This window comes from Herpailurus yagouaroundi, unplaced genomic scaffold (assembly GCF_014898765.1).
Source record: "Herpailurus yagouaroundi ecotype Mexico unplaced genomic scaffold, PumYag 201, whole genome shotgun sequence".
Taxonomy (NCBI): Eukaryota; Metazoa; Chordata; class Mammalia; order Carnivora; family Felidae; genus Herpailurus; species Herpailurus yagouaroundi.
Window position 1 is genome coordinate 7,534,861 of NW_024412432.1, and position 18,483 is coordinate 7,553,343.

Genomic DNA, 18,483 nt, shown 5'->3' on the forward strand with positions numbered 1-18,483 from the left:
GGAGCATGGAATCTTTTCCCATTTTTTGGTGTCTTCTTCAATTTCTTTCATAAGCTTTCTATAGTTTTCAGTGTATTGATTTTTTTCACCTCTTTGGTTAGGTTTATTCCTAGGTATTTTGTTTTGTTTGTGCAACTGTAAATGGGATCAATTCCTTGATTTCTCTTTCTGTTGCTTCATTGTTGGTATACAGGAATGCAACTGATTTCTGTGCATTGATTTTATATCCTGCAACTTTGCTGAATTCATGAATCAGTTCTAGCAGTTTTTTGGTGGAATCTTTTGGGTTTTCCATATAGAGTATCATGCAATCTGCAAAGAGTGAAAGTCTGACCTCCTCCAGGCTGATTTGGATGCCTTTTACTTCTTTGTGCTGTCTGATTGCAGAGGCTAAGACTTCCAATACTATGTTGAATAACAGTGGCAAGAGTGGACATCCCTGTCTTGTTCCTGATCTTACGGGGAAGCTCTCAGTTTTTCCCCATTGAGGATGATATTAGTGCTGGGTTGTTCATATATGGCTTTTATGATCTCGAGGAATGCTCTTTCTATCCCTACTTTATTGAGGGTTTTTTATCAAAAAAGGATGCTATATTTTGTCAAGTGCTTTCTCTGCATCTATTGAGAGGCTCATATGGTTCTTGTCCTTTCTTTTATTGATGTGATAAATCACATTAATTATTTTGCGGATATTGAACCAGCCCTGCATCCCAGGTATAAATCCCACTTGGTCATGGTGAATAATTTTTAATGTATCGTTGGATCCAGATGGCTAATATCTTGTTGAGGATTTTTGCATCCATGGTCCTCAAGGAAATTGGTCTATAGTTCTCCTTTCTAGTGGGGTCTCTGTCTGGTTTTGGAATCAAGGTAATGCTGGCTTCATAGAAAGAGTTTGGAAGTTTTCCTTCCATTTCTATTTTTGGGAACAGCTTCAAGAGAATAGGTGTTAACTCTTCCTTAAATGTTTGGTAGAATTCCCCTGGAAAGCCATCTGGCCCTAGCCTCTTGTTTTTTGGGAGATTTTTAATTACTAATTCGTTTTCCTTACTGGTTATGCATTTGTTCAAATTTTCTGTTTCTTCCTGTTTCAGTTTTGGTAGTGTATATGTTTCTAGGAATTTGTCCATTTCTTCCAGATTGCCCATTTTATTGGCATATAATTGCTCATAATATTCTCTTATTATTGTTTGTATTTCTTCTGTGTTGATTGTGATCTCTCCTCCTTCATTCTTGATTTTATTTATTTGGGTCCTTTCCTTTTTCTTTTTGATCAGACTGGCTAGTGGTTTATCAATTTTGTTAATTCTTTCAGAGAACCAGCTTCTGGTTTCATTGATCTGTTCTACTGTTTCTTTGGTTTCGATAGCATTAATTTCTGCTCTAATCTTTATTATTTCCTGTCTTCTTCTGGTTTGGCGTTTTATTTGCTGTTGTTTTTCCAGCTCCTTAAGGTGTAAGGTTACGTTGTGTATCTGAGATCTTTCGTCCTTGGTTAGGAAGGCCTGGATTGGTATATACTTTCCTCTTATGACCGCCTTTGCTGCATCCCAGAGGTTTTGGGTTGTAGTGTTACCATTTTCATTGACTTCCGTATACTTTTTAATTTCCTCTTTAACTTCATGGTTAGCCCATTCATTCTTTAGTAGGATGTTCTTTACTCTTCAAGTATTTGTTACCTTTCCAAATTTTTTCTTGTGGTTGATTTTGGGTTTCATAGCGTTGTGGTCTGAAAATATGCACAGTATGAGCGCGACCTTTTTGTACTTACTTAGGGCTAATTTGCGCCCCAGTATATGGTCTATTCTGGAGAATGTTCCATGTGCACTGGAAAAGAATGTATATTCTGCTGCTTTAGGATGAAATGTTCTGAATATATCTGTTAAGTCCATCTGGTCCAGTGTGTCATTCAAAGCCATTGTTTCCTTGTTGATTTTTTGATTGGATGATCTGTCCATTGCTGTGAGTGGGGTGTTGAAGTCTCCTACTATTATGGTATTACTGATGAGTTTCTTTATGTTTGTGATTAATCGATTTATATATTTGGGTGCTCTGACATTTGGCACATAAATGTTTAGAATTGTTAGGTCTTCTTGGTGGATAGACTCCTTGATTATGATATAATGCCCTTCTGCATCTCTTGATAAGTCTTTATTTTAAAGTCTAGATTGTCTGATATAAGTATGGTTACTCTGGCTTTCTTTTGTTGACCATTAGCATGATAGATGGTTCTCCATCCCCTTATTTTCAATCTGAAGGTGTTTAGGTCTAAAGTGGGTCTCTTGTAAACAGCATATAGATGGATCTTGTTTTCCTATCCATTCTGTTACCCTATGTCTTTTAATTGGAGCATTGAGTCCATTGACGTTTAGAGTGAGTACTGAAAGATATGAATTTATTGCCATTATGATGCTTGTAGAGTTGGAGTTTCTGGTGGTGTTCTCTGGTTCTTTCTAATCTTTGTTACTTTTGATATATATACATATCACATATTTTTTTTCATCTTTATATATATATCATATATATATGATATAATTATATATATCATGTACATTTTTTTCATCTTTTCTCTCCTCAGAGAGTCCCCCTTAAAATTTCTTGCAGGGCTAGTTTCATGGTCACAAACTCCTTTAATTTTTGTTTGAGAAACTTTTATCTCTCTTCTATTTTGAATGACAGCCTTGCTGGATAAAGAATTCTTGGCTGCATATTTTTCTGATTCAGCACACTGAATTCAGCCACTCCTTTCTGGCCTGCCAAATTTCTGTGGATAGGTCTGCTGCAAACCTGATCTGTCTTCCCTTGTAGGTTAGGGACTTATTTTCCCTTGCTGCTTTCATGATTCTCTCCTTGCCTGAGTATTTTGTGAATTTGACTATGATATGCCTTGTTGATAGTCAGTTTTTGTGGAATCTAATGGGGGTCCTCTGTGCTTCCTGGATTTTGATGTCTGTGTCTTTCCCCAGGTTAGGAAAGTTTTCTGCTATGATTTGCTCACATAACCCTTCTACCCCTATTTCTCTCTTTTCCTCTTCTGGGACCCCTATGATTCTGATGTTGTTTCTTTTTAATGAGTCACTGATTTCTGTAATTCTTAAATCATGCTCTTTTGCCATAATCTCCCTCTTTTTTTCTGCTACATTATTCTCTATAAGTTTGTCCTCTATATCACTGATTCGCTGTTCTGCCTCATCCATCCTTGCTGCTACTGCATCCATCCGTGATTGCAGTTCAGTTATAGCATTTTTAATTTTATTCTATTTTTTTACTTGTTTTATCTCTGCAGAAAGGGATTCTAATCTATTTTTGACTCCAGCTAGTATTATTATTGTGATTATAAATTCTGGTTCAGACATCTTGCTTGTATCTGTGTTGGTTAAATCACTTGCTGTTGTTTCTTCGTGTTCTTTGTTTTGGGGCAAAATCCTGCGTTTTGTCATTTTTTTTTTTTAAATTTTTTTTTCAACGTTTATTTATTTTTGGGACAGAGAGAGACAGAGCATGAACGGGGGAGGGGCAGAGAGAGAGGGAGACACAGAATCGGAAACAGGCTCCAGGCTCTGAGCCATCAGCCCAGAGCCCGACGCGGGGCTCGAACTCCCGGACCGCGAGATCGTGACCTGGCTGAAGTCGGACGCTTAACCGACAGCGCCACCCAGGCGCCCCCTGCGTTTTGTCATTTTGAAGCGAGAAAAGGAATGAATGAGGTAGAAAAATTAAAAAATATTAAAATTTAAAATATATTAAAATTAAAAAATTAAAAACACACACACAAATCGAATAAATGATGCTAGATCCTAGGTGTGTTTTGGTTTAGGTGTTGAAAGTGGTTTGACAGATTAGAGAAAAAAAAGGAGGAGGGAAGAAAAAAAGGAAATCGTTTGAGAGTTTGAAAACATGAATACTAGACTAGTAGACTAATACTAGACTAAAATGAGATGATGGGAGTAAAATAGAATTTGAAAAAATATACACAAAAGTAAAGAATATAGTAGACAAAAATTAAAGAAAATATTTTTAATAAGAATTAAAAATAAAAATGAATTTTTTCCTTTTCTGTATTCAAGAAAAATAAAAGAAACGAAAAATAGAAAAAAGATATAAAAAAAGAAAAAAAGGAAATCGTTTGAAAATTTGAAAAAGTGAATATACTGTAGTAGACTAAAATAAAAGATTGAAGTAAAATAGAATTGGAAAAAATTTACATAAAAGCAAAAAATATAGTAATAGAAATTCAAGAGAAGTATTTTCAATAGAAGTTGAAAGTAAAAGTTAAGTTTTTATGTTTCTGCATTCAAGAAAAAGAAAAGAAACAAAAAAGAGAAAAAAGAAAAAGAAGAAAAAAGAAATTGTTTGAAAATTTTAAAAGGTGAATACACTGAAGTAGACTAAAATAAAATGATAGAAGTAAAATAGAATTTGAAAAAATTTACACAAAAGTAAAAAATATAGTAATAAACATTCAAGGGAAATATTTTCAATAGAAGTTGAAAATAAAAATGAATTTTTTCTCTTTCTGTATTCAAGAAAAAGAAAAGAAGTGTAAAAGAAAAAAAAAGAAAATTGAATATCTGGACCTGCTAACAGATTGAAGTAGGACTGAAATTACTTTGTTTTCCCCTAGAGGTCAGACTATGTAGTGCTTTATAGTCCATAAACTAAGCAGGCGGTGAGACTTGTGCTCTTGAAGAGCTAAGTTTGCCCCATTGGGCGGGGCTCAGTGTAATAGCTCCGTTGTCCACTAGATGGTGCTGTTAGCCTACTGGGGTGGAGTGTTGCGGTGCTTATAGGTGCGTATACGCATGCGTGGGAGTGGTGAAAATGGCGTCACCCAGCTACCCAGTCTCTAGTATCTGAACTCTGTTCTCCCTGATCAGCAATCCCGCACCGGTCTTCTGTTTTCAGCTTTTGTCCACTCCCCGCTTTTTCACTCTCTGTGACCATGCCCCAGGTAGTACCTCTCTCCCGAGTTTTGTCTCAGATGTGGCTGTTTTCCTCAGCCCCTTACTTCTGAAGGACTACGGCTTTGACCCGTTCCGCCCCTCTATGGGAGGATCTCACCGAGCAATGGCCGAATGTCAGCTGCACCCAGGAATGCTTGCTGAACCCTGCTGCTGCCGGTGCCCCAAGACTGCAGCCAGGTACCAGCCCGCCCCAGAAAATGTTCGCGAGATAGTGTAGCAGCAGTGTTTTAGGGATTATGGAAAATTACAACACACATCTGGCACCAGGCTTCACCCTTAGTGACCTTGCCCCAACACCAGTGAACGTGGCCGCCTTCCAGGCTCTGCTGGGACCAGGTGGCTTCAACAGTCTCTACCAAATGCCCTTCCAGCAGTGGAACCGCTTTTTCCCGTGTGGCCCGAGACCCTCCCAGACTCTAGTCTGTTCCTGGGGATTCGCCCTTCCCACCAGAGCACCGCCAGGTATCAAGCACCGCTAGGTATCAAGTTGCAGCCTTTGCCTTCTCCTTGTTTACAGTCTTAATGGAATTTAAACCCTCTCCTTTCTCCTTTCTCTCTTTTTAGTTTAGCCCCTGCGGCTGTTTCCAACTTTCCACTTTCTCTCCAGCTGCTTTTGGGGAGGGGTGTTTTTCCCATATTCTGCCCCCTCCCCCCCACCCCAGTCTCCGTCCTCTCTCTGCTCGCAAAATCTCCCTTCCTGCTCCTTCTCACTCCCCACGTTCTCTCCGCGCTGCGTACCTGCTGAATTCTGTGGTTCAGGTTGTGCAGATTGTTTTGTCAGTCCTCCAATCAGTTTTCTTGGTGTGTATGATGGTTAAGTGTTGGTCTGGCTGTATTTCACGGATGCAAGACACACAAAAAACTTCCATGCTGTTCCTCCATCTTGGCTCCTCCTCTCTCTTTTGTAGTGTCTTAAAAATCTGGTGTATTTCTTCCACATATAGCACCTCTTGATTTGGACTGGCCACATTTCAAATGCTCAATGGTGACATGTGGCTAAGGGCTACCATATTAAAGCATGTAGTATGCTGATACACATATCCACACACTGACATACCTTGTAGTTAACAATAGCAGTGATGATGGCCTAGGAGAGCTTGGAGTAATGAAATTCAGATATAATTTCGATTTTAATCTTTTGTAAGGGTTCTTACCAAGGAGTAGGAAGGACCAGTTTGAGTCTTACTTAAATTATTGCTCTACTTAGCATTACTTGTATTATATAATGCTTTTTACTTTTTCAAAGCATTTTCACACACATTTTCTCATTTGCTGCTCTTGACAACCTTTTGAAATTGGTGGGGCAAGTGATGATAGTCATTTTACTCTTTTGAGATGAGAAAACAGGCACAGTTGAATGACTGTGTCTTCAACACTTGTTTGACAGTGACAGTGACCATTTATATGACACTATAACTCATGACTTCTGACCTTTCTTTTCTGGGTAAAGGTGCTAAAGTCATGGAATTCGCTAAAATGAGCAAAGGACAAGAACCTGGAAGGTTCATTGTTTGGATGAGTTACCCTGAAGTAAATGATGAAAATTGTCATTTATTAATCAGGAGTCCTTGGACCCATGTGTATCATTGATAGTGACTAAGTGTCAGGCACTCTACTAAGAACTTTACATGTGTTGACCTCTTTAAACCTTATGATGCCATTATTAGCTCCATCTTATAGGCAAGGACACTGAGGCACAGAGAGGTTAAGTAATTTATCTAATTAGCACAGCCAGGAATGGACAGAACTTGAATGAGATCCCAGGCTGACCTGGCTCCAGAGCAGTGTTCATAATCACTGTGCTTTCTGCCTCAGTGTTGTATCTAGGATGGAAGGGTTCAGGGTCCCCACATTCTCTCAAAAACATAAAGGCAATTTGTCTTTGGAATACAATGGCTCAATTGTTCAAGGGAGGCTTTCCCAAGATGTCCTATTAGTGAATGCCTTCCTCCCTCCAGGGACAGCCCAGGATTCATATAATGCAGTGTAAGGTTAAGGAACTTTTCTTTAATGTTCTTTTCCTATTAATTTTTTGTGTTTAACCTTTTTTTTTTTTTTTTTTTTAGTGTATATCAGTGAGTAATAGAATTGTAGTCCTTGTGAGAATTTTATTTTCATGAGGTTTAAAGAGATAGGCAGAGGACAAGCATCCTCTTTGGGGTGTGTGCAGCCAGTGGTCAGTAATTAGTTCTGGACAGGGACCAGTTTGCAAATAAGGTGAGGAGCAGGGGTTGAAGTTTGTAGATATATTTAAATATATATATATTTTTGGGGGTGCCTGGGTGGCTCAGTTGGTTAAGTGTCTGACTCTTGATTTCAGCTCAGGTCATGATCTCATGGTTCATGGATTCTAGCCCCATATTGGCCTGTTCATTGACAGTGCGGAGCCTGCCTGGGATTCTCTCTCTCTCTCTCTCTCTCTCTCTCTCTCTCTCTCTCTCTCTGCCCCTCCCCTGCTTGCACTCTCTCTCACAAAAATAAATAAACTTAAAATTTTTTTGAGAGACAGAGAAAGAGAGATGGTGTGCAAGCAGGGGAGGGGCAGAGAGCGCGCGCGCGAGAGGATCCCAAGCAGACTTCATGCTGCCAGTGCAGAGCCTGATGCATGGCGAGGCTCAGTCCCGCAAACCGTGAGATCATGACCTAAGCTGAAATGAAGAGTCAGACCCTTGGGTGCCCCAAGAAGTATATACACAGTAGAGTATTACAAGGAAAATAACATCACCTGTAGCTCCACCTCTCAGAGATAATGTCAGTTGACATTGTGAGTGTATTTCCTTCCTTACCAACCCATCCATTTCCTCTGTATCTGCCCATAGATCTCTCATGTCATATGTTAAATACTTTGTCACTTAATATTTTATACTTTGCTATGTATCGTATTTTGTGATCTCATTGAGAATCGTTCATAAATGTAACTCTTTTACTGGAGTCTTTGTTTTGGGAGGTTTTAGCTTCCCTGTCACTTCCCAGTCACATAGGTTTTCAGCCTATGCTTCTTTCCTCCTGGGTATTGGCTCTTAGTGATCCTGGAAACATTCCCCAGCTTTCCCATTGCTTTCTCTTACTGCAACAGTCCCATTTTTGGTTCTCTATGGATAAATGAGTCCTATACATTTTAATACTTCAAGTTTCAAGGCTTGGTTCTTTTCGTCTCCATAACAGGATAGCTCTATGGCCCTGATGCTGGGGAGCTAGAGGTAGAATGATCTGGCTCTGATCATTGTCCCCTCCCTGTTCTGTCTGTCACCTCTGGTGTTGGGGCCAGGGAGTAACTGGCCCCAGGTACATGGAGACGAAATGGTCCCAACCTCATTCCTCTTCCTCCAGGTTCCATCCGAGGTTGATGCATATGCTTATCCTGAGTGGGTGCTAGGCATGGTTTTCTTGGGGTGGTGTTTAATTTCATTCTGACTCCCTATATCACTAGGGGCCCCGTCAGAAGAGCAGTGTAGTTAGCTTCTGCACAGGCCTGTAAGCCCTCCAGGCCTTTGATGCCTTCTCTTGGATAGCCCTCTTATTTCCCAAGAGCCCAGTGCCTCCTTGAATCTTGATGCTCCTCCACAGGAGCCGTGGCAGTTGGTGACAGTGCCTGTTTTGCACCCTCCAGTGGCCACAGAGATCTGTAGGTGGTGGCACTTCCCTACTTTCTTCCCTGGGGAATTGCTCTTTGGGCCCTTCAAGCCTTACTGCATTGGCTACTCCGACAGGCACCCCTCCTTCAGAAATCTCTTCACCAGACTAGGCACCACTTTCTGTGCCTGCTGTGCCCAGAGCTCTAGAGGGCGCCCATCAGACACTCCCACAGATTCCCACTAGCATCAGATTGGGCTGCAGGGGCTGCACCTCAGCAAGCTTCCTGCAGGGAGGCAATACTCTAATTTCTGCTTCTTCAGAATATCCTACCACTCTTACAGTTTTTCCTTGGGAGCCTCTTCTCAGGGATTTGGGAAAGAGGAAGCTTCCCACAGGAGGGGAGGAGATAGCACCTCAGCATGAACTCAGCACTTCCCTGAAGGCCCAGGATGACTCCCAACCTTCCTGGTTGTCTTCACAGAGACATTGAGAAGGGAAAGTTTGGGAGGAGAAGGGCTTGTTTTGCTGCTTCTGCATAAGTAAAACGGGGGTGATGTCTGGCTCCTGACTGCATGTAGCTGCTCTGTGACTCCCTTTAGAATATCAGGGTGAGTTGTACCCTTGGTTTCCAGCTGTGGGCACCATTGTCAGCTTTAGCACTGGAACCAGCATGAGCCTGTCACATGGACATTAGTTTTAATAAATGAATACTAATTTATGCTTATAGCCTAATTATCTTATTTTGGGATCTCCAGACCCAAGACAAGGACTTGGGTGCAGGTAGTTTATTTGGGAGTGATGCCAGCAATCACAATTAAGAAATGGGGAGAATGAGACAGGGAAGGGAGTGTGTTGATGAGAGGTTTAACATGGGGTCACCTGGGGTTTGGTTCTGCTGGAGACCCACTGAGAGCCCATGTGGAACTTCCATGGTCTCTCTCATCCTACATTCCTTGAAGTTACCTGGGAGTGTTGGGCTCTCTGGCCCTTCTATGCCAAAGAGGAAGAGAGATGCAACCACCCAAGATGGGAAGCTGTCAGTATGCTGGAGATTCTGTAGCAATGGCTGGTGAATCGGAGGGCCTAGGGATTTGGGACACCAGGATACGTAGTTGGCCACACTAATTAAATGAATCAATCTCCTAATACTGGACCTTATATAAATTTTGCTATTATGAATCATGCTGTAATGTGTAGACATTTTCACGTATATTTATATTTGTTGTTTATTTACCTAGAATACATTCTTAGATACTGAATCATTTTGTCAAGTGGCCTGGCATTTTGAGATTATTGATACATCTTGGTGTGATTTAGCTCATGGACTCAAACTTCATGATAGTAAGAATGAATTCTTTAAAAAGTAAATACTCCTCAGCCAGTTCTACTCCCTGAACCAGGTAGGTGTTGGGAAGACTTCCTCCCCTCACACCTGTATGTCCTCTGTAGGAGTGAGTACTACATCCTTGACTAATGTCCCTGCCCAACTGCAGAACTGAAGCCTACTTATGTGGAATATATTCTCCCACAGGGTCTCACCTTTGCCAGTGGATTCTTTCTTAGCTCTTATCCAGTCTCCAAACGGTATTTAGAGAAGATAAAGCATAAGTGACCCTGAAGTATAGGAAGGGGAGAAGTTAGCAGTTAAAGAGGCAGCTCTTAGTACAAAGTGAACAGAAGAAAATCCATCCAGAGTACTTACTCTGTGTAAGGCACAGAGTGGCTATTTGGGAAATTCCAAGATTGCGAAGCACCATCTTGACTCTTAAAGAGCATCTAATCTAGTTGAAGGAATTTCAGAATCATTTTCTTATAGAAAGTCATCTGAGTTGGAGATTTGAGTAGTTGGAGATTTGACTAGAACATTGTAAGAAAGATGCTTTGCAGAAGTGATATGCAGTTTCTGCAGGTGTTTTGTGCATTTCTTGTCATAGAACTTAGAAGAAGCAAGGTTAGTTGGTTTTTTAGAGGGTGTGTTCAAAGTAGAAACACAGGGAAATGCTTAGGAAGAGTAGGTTGAAAACTGCAGAACCCATCTTGGCCAGCGTCTTAGAAAGGGGGCTATTTCACAAGGTCCCTGAATTACAGTTTTACTTCATTATGGGCATTAATGATCCAGCGTTTCTAACTGTTGGGAAATGCACTGGGCTGGAATTACAGTCCATAGCATGATGCATTTTTAAGTAGATTCAAATGATAATTAGGAGATGAATGCACATTGGGGTCTGAGAGGAAAGACAAGCTTTCAGCTTTCCTACGTTAGCTTGTTTTTGCAGAAATGAAAACCTGAGTGTGCCAGGCAGCTTCCCACACTCTTCCAGGCTGTCATAGCCATACCCTTTGCACTAGGTGTCACTGTGTGAACTTCTTCTGAATGAAAGATGACTGAAAAAGTAAAAGAGAGGTGACATTTTAATCTGGTACTGTTTTATATTTGGCATTCCTCCCCCTTTTTATTTCTTTTTAGTATCAGCTTTTTTAAGATTATGGAACACACACACATACACATTCTTGAATGACAAAGTTGTCCAACCAAGAATTTTTCTCTGACTTTGGGGACTGTTGTTTCCTTTAGGATTGCTAAAGGAAGCTCTGTGTGCACATGTGTTCAGGAGCCTAGTAGGAAGAATTGTGAGATTTTATTTTTTAAAAGTTATGCCTTGAATGTCTCGTCATGAGTCTTACTGTATTATTTGCACCAGATTTCATCTTAAGGGCATTTTCCCCTTTAGTGGAAAGAAAAATGATAGTAATGAAAAAAATAGTTAAAGAAAAGGACAGTAATGATACAATAAGTAAAAATATTTTGACTTTCAAGTTCTTCAAATGACAGCTCATTCTCAGATATTTCATTTGCCAATTTTCTTTCCCTCTAACCCATCCTATGCTAACATAATAGAAAATTTTATGGTCCCGTCGCTGTGGTCTAATACTTGTAACATACAACGTCCTCTCATACCCCAGTGCCTGACCTCAAATAGGAGAGATCTTTAGTCTCTGAAATAATCCTATAATTAGAAGACATGCCTGTGTCAGTGTCAAGGCCAGCACCATACTTGCTCTGTATAAAGGCTGTGGAAAATTCAGATGTGGTGCTGCTAAAGAAAAAATACAGACAGACCCCCTAAACATACCATAAATCATTGCTGTCCCTTAAGACTATACGATTTTTCCTTTGCCTGAAAGCCTAGAATCTTTCATTCTCTGTTAAGTAACACAGTAGCATCTTCCCTTAAAAATATATGGCCCATAATCAATTAAGGCCTAGAGAGACTGTTATTCTATATTTTGTGCAATGCCTGCAACATTTTGCAGTGCCCAATAAATATTTTATAATAATAGCTGCATGCCAGTATGTGTCATAGATAACCTTTATTTCCAGGCAAATGGTGGATATATACCTCAGTTTTTTGACACCTGTGGCTTGTATGTTCTTCATGTCTATAAAAATTGTGACACCTGGGAGTCTGCAACCTTTTTTTGAGTCAAATGATGTCCTTTAGAGTTAAAGACCGTACACATGTGATGCAAACCTATAGAGTTAGCAGATAGGTATCAGAAACAGAAATTAAGCTTTAATTTAGGGCATACTCCTGGTGACCTTTATAGTAATAATAATAGATAACACTGAACTAACATTACCTATATACCATTCTAAGTACTTCCTGTATATTGACCCATTAATCCTCACAACAAGTCGTTGTGTAGTGTCACCACACACTCACTCCTAATTGTCTAAATGTGTCTCCATCTGTCTTCGTCCCTCAATAGGATGTCCAGGCAGTATTATCTCTATTTTGCAAGAAGAGAAGTTAGGTTACTTTCCCATGTCACGCAGCTGATAGGTTGCAGAGTTGGGGATGCAGATCCAAATAGTTTGGCTCCAGAGATCCTGCTAGCTTAGAAAGATTGAACTCCCCCCCCCCCCCAGAAGTTCTCTGGGTTTTAATTTACCTCTTAGATTGCTTCCCTCTCAAGAATCCTATAATTCTATATCTTGTAAGAGGTGTTCTAGAGAGTGTTCAGTGGAATATTCTAGGTGTGGATTGGAATCTGGGTAGTAAGGCAAGGGAGAAAGTCAAAAGTGCCCTCCTGGATACCTGAAAGTTTGATATAACCACTAAGGGAAATAGGAAAGTCAAAGTCTGGTGAGGCCAGGTTTAAACTTATGCAAGTTTAGTTTTTAGAGGTGGAGAAAGATGTCAATACGTTCACAAGGTAACTGGTAATATGGTTATAGAACACCATTTCTTGAACCCTGGCTTATAGACTACATGCATCAGAATCATTTGGGTGCTTATAGAATGGAACTTGTTGGGTTCCTCTCCAGATCTACTGAGCCAGAAACTCTGAGGGGACCCAGGAATCTGCATTTTATCAGGTTTTCTAGGAGATACTTCTCAACCACTATATGAGGACTTGGGGGGGCAGCAGTTGGTGATGTCCATTCAAGAACCACAAAAGTCTACAAGTTCTCTGGGGCGCCTGGGTGGCTCAGTCAGTTGGGCGTCCGACTTCGGCTCAGGTCATGATCTCACGGTCCGTGAGTTCGAGCCCCACGTTGGGCTCTGTGCTGACAGCTCGGAGCCTGGAGCCTGCTTCAGATTCTGTGTCTCCCTCTCTCTCTGACCCTCCCCCATTCATGCTCTGTCTCTCTCTGTCTGAAAAATAAATAAACATTAAAAAAAATGAAAAAAAAAAGTCTACAAGTTCTCAGAGGTAGAAGAGTGAACCAAGAGAAGCATGAGATCCAAAGTCATTCTGAAGAGGAAGGCCAGAGAGGAGACCTTTAGAGATGGGAGGGGACAGGACTGTGAAAGGAAGAAAGGGAGAAATGCTGTCACTTGACTTTGAGGGCACAGAAGGAACTATTTTAGTTGAGAGATGAAGACAGATGGAGACACATTTAGAGAATTACGAGGGAGTATGGTGATAAAACATAGACCCCAAAAATGAGGACTGAAATAAGAGGGCAGTATGAAGGGGCATCTTCACAAGAGATGGTTTGTCAAGATAAGCAAAATCTGTGCTTGTCAGAAAGCCCTTTCGAGTCATATTCTTATAAGAGGTAGATGCCACTTTGTGCCAAGTAAGGTAGTGTGGGGTAGGCAGGGGACAGTGTTTTTACTCTTTCTCACATTGGCCTTTCATTAGCATTACTGTGGGGCAGAGATAAGGGAACTGTTCTCCAACACCTTGAATTCTATGGTGATGACGGATAAAATTATACCCAAGGACATGAGATATCTTCCATTAATTTGAATGGTGTTTGCGTGGGCTAAAAATTATCTCCCCCAAAGATATCCACATCCTAATTCCTAGATCCTGTTCATGTTAATGTTATCTAATATGACCAAAAAAAAAAAAAAAATCTTTGCAGATGTGATTCAGTTAAGGATATTGAGATGGGAGGTGTTCTATATTACGTAGGTGGGCCCTAAATGCAATCACATGTGACCATATAAGAGAGGCCAAAATGACTTGAACACACACACACACACACACACACACACACACACACGACAGGAGGAAGTGATGTGACCACATAGGTAGAAATTGAAGTGGTGTGGCCCCAGCCAGAGAATATCAACAGTGCCCAGAAACTAGAAGAGGTGTGGTACAGATTCTCCTCTGGAGCCTCTGGAGGGATCATAGCTCAGTCCACACCTTGATTTTAACCCAGAGAAAAGGACTTCAAACTTCTGGCCTCCAGAACTGTCAGAAAATAATGTAGGTTGGTTTAAGCCACCAAGTTTGTGGTAATTTGTTCTAGCAGCTGCAGGAAACTAACACAGTGTCCCAGTTGGGAAAGGGGTAACATGATGTACAAAGAATTCTTTTTTGTATCCGCTCCCCCCACCTGCCCAACCCAGCACCACCTTTATTTCTAGATGGATTAAAAGTAACATCCTTCACAAAGGCACTTTCAACCACTCCATCCCTTCTTGTCTTCTTGACAGTTTGGAAGGAATTAAAGCACTTTGCTTTTCCCACAGTGACTAATGGAGCTTGCTGCGCTATTAGAGTGGTATTTTACTGTACTTTTTTTGGGTAAATTGTGGAACTCATTACTGTAATACTTGAACAAATTTAAACACCTAACTCACACTCCTTTTATTCCTTTCTCCCTGTGTGACTAACTGTAGATACTGCATAATGAAACCAAATAAACTCCGTGAAGTGTGTAATGCCTACTTAATTCTGTCCCTGTTCTGTAAATCAAGTACTTCTCTTTTCTTTCTGACTAGAGTCAGTCATTTAACTCATACATTAATACCCATTTGTCCAGATTTAGTTACCTGGAGTTTGTAGAGATGGAACTCAAGTCTAGTTAGATTGTCGGGGCACTTGGTGATTAATGGAAACAATATATTAGTGCAAAGATAAGAAGTAGAATTTGTAATGCCCTTTGATTGCATCGATGGGTCCCTGCCTTTTTTGGAGAGTTTACTTGGAGAAGGAAAGCAAGGGAACACAAAAGTGATTATAGAGATATGTACACCACACAGACACACACACACACACACACACACACACACACACACACAGAGAGAAAATAAGAGGTTACAGTTGATCATTCCACTTTTTCCCCCATAGGTTGTTAGTATGTGGTGAACTCGTTGTCTTTTATAGGTAAGGATGATTTGAATTGAACATCAACTTTGTTCAAAAGCTCAAGTTGATTTTTAAAAACATTGATATATCTCATTTTCTTTGACCTTTGTTTTTCTTTACTTCATGTAAAGCTTAAAGGAGAAAAAATAAGTAAAGTAAAAACAAAGCAGAACAATATTTAGTTATACTACATATCATTCAGATCAAATTAACTGCTATTTTTTAGAGACTAACAGTCCTATTTTTAAAAAATCTAACCAATGTTCTTAATTAACGAGATGTTTTTGAGCTTCTCTTTTACCTTGATCCTGTATTTATGATGCTATTTTGTGATATACCTGGCCTAACCCAAATTGGACTGAAGTCTTGACTATATTTTATGCAAACCTATTCTTACAAGCTTACCCATTTGATTTTAATGGTTGGGAAGGCTGGAATTATGAGTTAGGAAGAAGAAGCCGACTGTCTGAGTATTCATGCATTCAGCCCTGAACCTTTTAAATGTACTCATCACTATTCAGGAAGCATAATTCATGTCTCCATCAAGAAAGCAATTGTGAGGATAAATTTTTCAAAACTGTGGGGGGAAAAAGAAACCTAAAATGAATGTATGTCTCAGGACTCCATATGCTTAAATCACCAAGGCTCCATATTTTTCTGATTACCTTTGTATCTCCAAAGCCAAAGTAACTCACCAAGTGAAAATGGTCTTTAACTTTCTCAGTCTGATTCAGATAGCTCTTTCCCTTTCTGAATCTCTTAAGTGGTTTCTACAGGTTTGCCTCATAAACTTCTGACTTTTCTTCCCTTCCAGGTCCATTCTGAGTGGCATTGTGCAGGATATGGCTACTATGATTGGACCCGTGTAGACCTCAGGTAGCCCTTTGATTGTGATTTTGGGCTCTTAAACTAGAAATGCTTCTGAGCTTTGCTCACCCTTTCTGCATAAACTATAGCACTAACAATGAATAAAGAAATAAGAATGTTGGTACGCATTCTTCCCATTTTAAAGTTAAAACCAGCAGAACCAAGTAGGCAACCACTAATTAGAATGTGCCGTAAATGAAAGAAAGGGCCCCCCCCCCCCCCCACCGTGAAGAAGAATATTACAGGAGGGCCTAATCCAGCATATTTTCAATAAATATGAAGTGTAGAATTACTATGTGATTGAACTGACTACCTTGCATAGAAAAGGCCACAGCCTCTAATATTTGTGGGGCCCAGAACCAGAGAATCCTTTCCCTTCCGACTTTGGACAACCTTCCAAACCTTGAGAGGTGTTGTGTGTTACTGATGGGCACCCCAGCCTGCAATTGTCAAGCTCTCTGTACATTCCTCCACACAAATATCTGCTCTTTGGCCATTCCTTATGTTGTCTAGGGCATCATCACAAGTAGAGACATAAGAAAAAGCTCTCAGAAGCTCCTCAGACAAGTGAGGGTCTTAGTAGCAGGAAATTCTAGATTTCTGGATATGGACAGCATGGTTTAGAAGAGGGAAGGAGGCACAGGCTCCAAGTGGGCTATCTTTCTGGACCCACAGCCTATTTCCCCATGTAGAATGTTAATAGCTGAAAGAGTTACAGATGGGGGTCTCTAAGTATCCCAGGGCTTAGAGCTGGTTCCCGAGTTGCCTGGTGGCAGTACTGTAAACACAGTTTTTTTTTTTTTTTTTTCTGGATCAAGTTAGAGATGTATTTGTTTCATAATTCGTAACTTCTTTTATATCCTTTCTTTTCCCTCCTTTTTCTTTCTCCTCCTTTCTTCTGTCCCTATTCTTCAACACCCTTTCTCTTCATTCTGCGAATATTTCAGAGTATCTTGTTCTACAGTTGTGCATTTGGATGAATGCAGATGGTTTAACTTGAGCTCTTTCTTACTAATGTGCAACTCCAGAGTTTTGTATTCAGTCAGCAGCCCAGGTGGACCATGGAACAGAAGGAAGTCAGCTGGCTGTAGTTTGGATACATTTTTCCAACATGCCCAGAAAGACATTCCTTTTCGTCTTTAGTTTCCAAGTTGGATGAACCTAGCCTCTCACTGCCATGTTGCCTTTTGTTATTAATAAACTTCCTTTACATTGGCTCAGTCTCTAGTGGCACAGAATCTGCCTGACGACATGCACACACTGGGCCTATACATTTTAAGAGGGAGAGGATTTAAAATGTGGGGTAGTAAAAATGTAAAGCTTTTTACTTTATTGAGATGATAGAAGTGATAAAGAGGAGGAGGTAAAAAAAGAGGAGGCAAATCTCTGCATAACAAAATAATAAAAGATGTAATTTTTAAATATTCTCAGTATAGTATTAAAGCATGAGATAGCATATGGCCAGGATATATTGGGAGAAGCAAAAAATGAAATACAAAACCCATAGATATGACACATTTTGGCTTTTTTCTCATTAACTAAGAAATATATTATGAAGAAAGACTATAACTTTTAGGCGCTATGTTACTCAAACTCTGTAGACCTGTGCTATCTATGACAGTAGCCACTAACGTCATGTAGCTATTGAGTCCTTGAAATGTAGGTAGTCTGAACTGAGATTTGCTCTGAGTATAAAAATCACACTGGATTTTGAAAACCTAGTAAAAAAAGTAAAATATCTCAATAATTTTTTATGCTGTTGCACAGTGAGATGTTAATATTTTAGATACATTGGATTAAATAAAATGCTATATATCAGCTTCACTTGATTCCTTGGAATTTTTAATATGGCAACTAGAAAATTTAAAATTTTACATACACGGCACGTTTTCTTTCTATTGGACAGTGCTTTTGTCCCTGAAAGTTGAAAGTTGATGTCTGTCACCTTCTATAAATAAAACTTCTGTATATAAAACTGTGGAAAATTGTTGAGAGTTGGGGTGGGTGGTTTGCACCATTTGCTTCAGAGTTTGCTGCTTCTCTGGAGGACCATGACTGAATGACTCTTTGGCCTGTCCCATCCCAGACCTTTGTGTGTGTGGCTCTATCCTGTCATTTTCTCAGCTCCAGGGTTGCCCTTTCCTGGAAGCTTTCCTGAATACTCCAGCTAAAGCAGCCTCCATGCTGTCTTTACCCCTTTCCCCACCCTTCTACAATTTTACTTTCTTTGTACCACTTATCACTATCCGTAATTATCTTGCATGCTAATTGATTTTCTCTCTCTCCTACTTGAATGTAGGCTGACAGTGACAGTATCTAAATTGATTATCACTATATCTGATAAGTGGTTAATATCCAAAATAGCTAAGAAACTTATTCAACTCTATAGCAAATGACCAAATCACCCAATTAAAAAATGTGAGGAGAACCTGAATAGACATTTTTCCAAAGAAGACACATA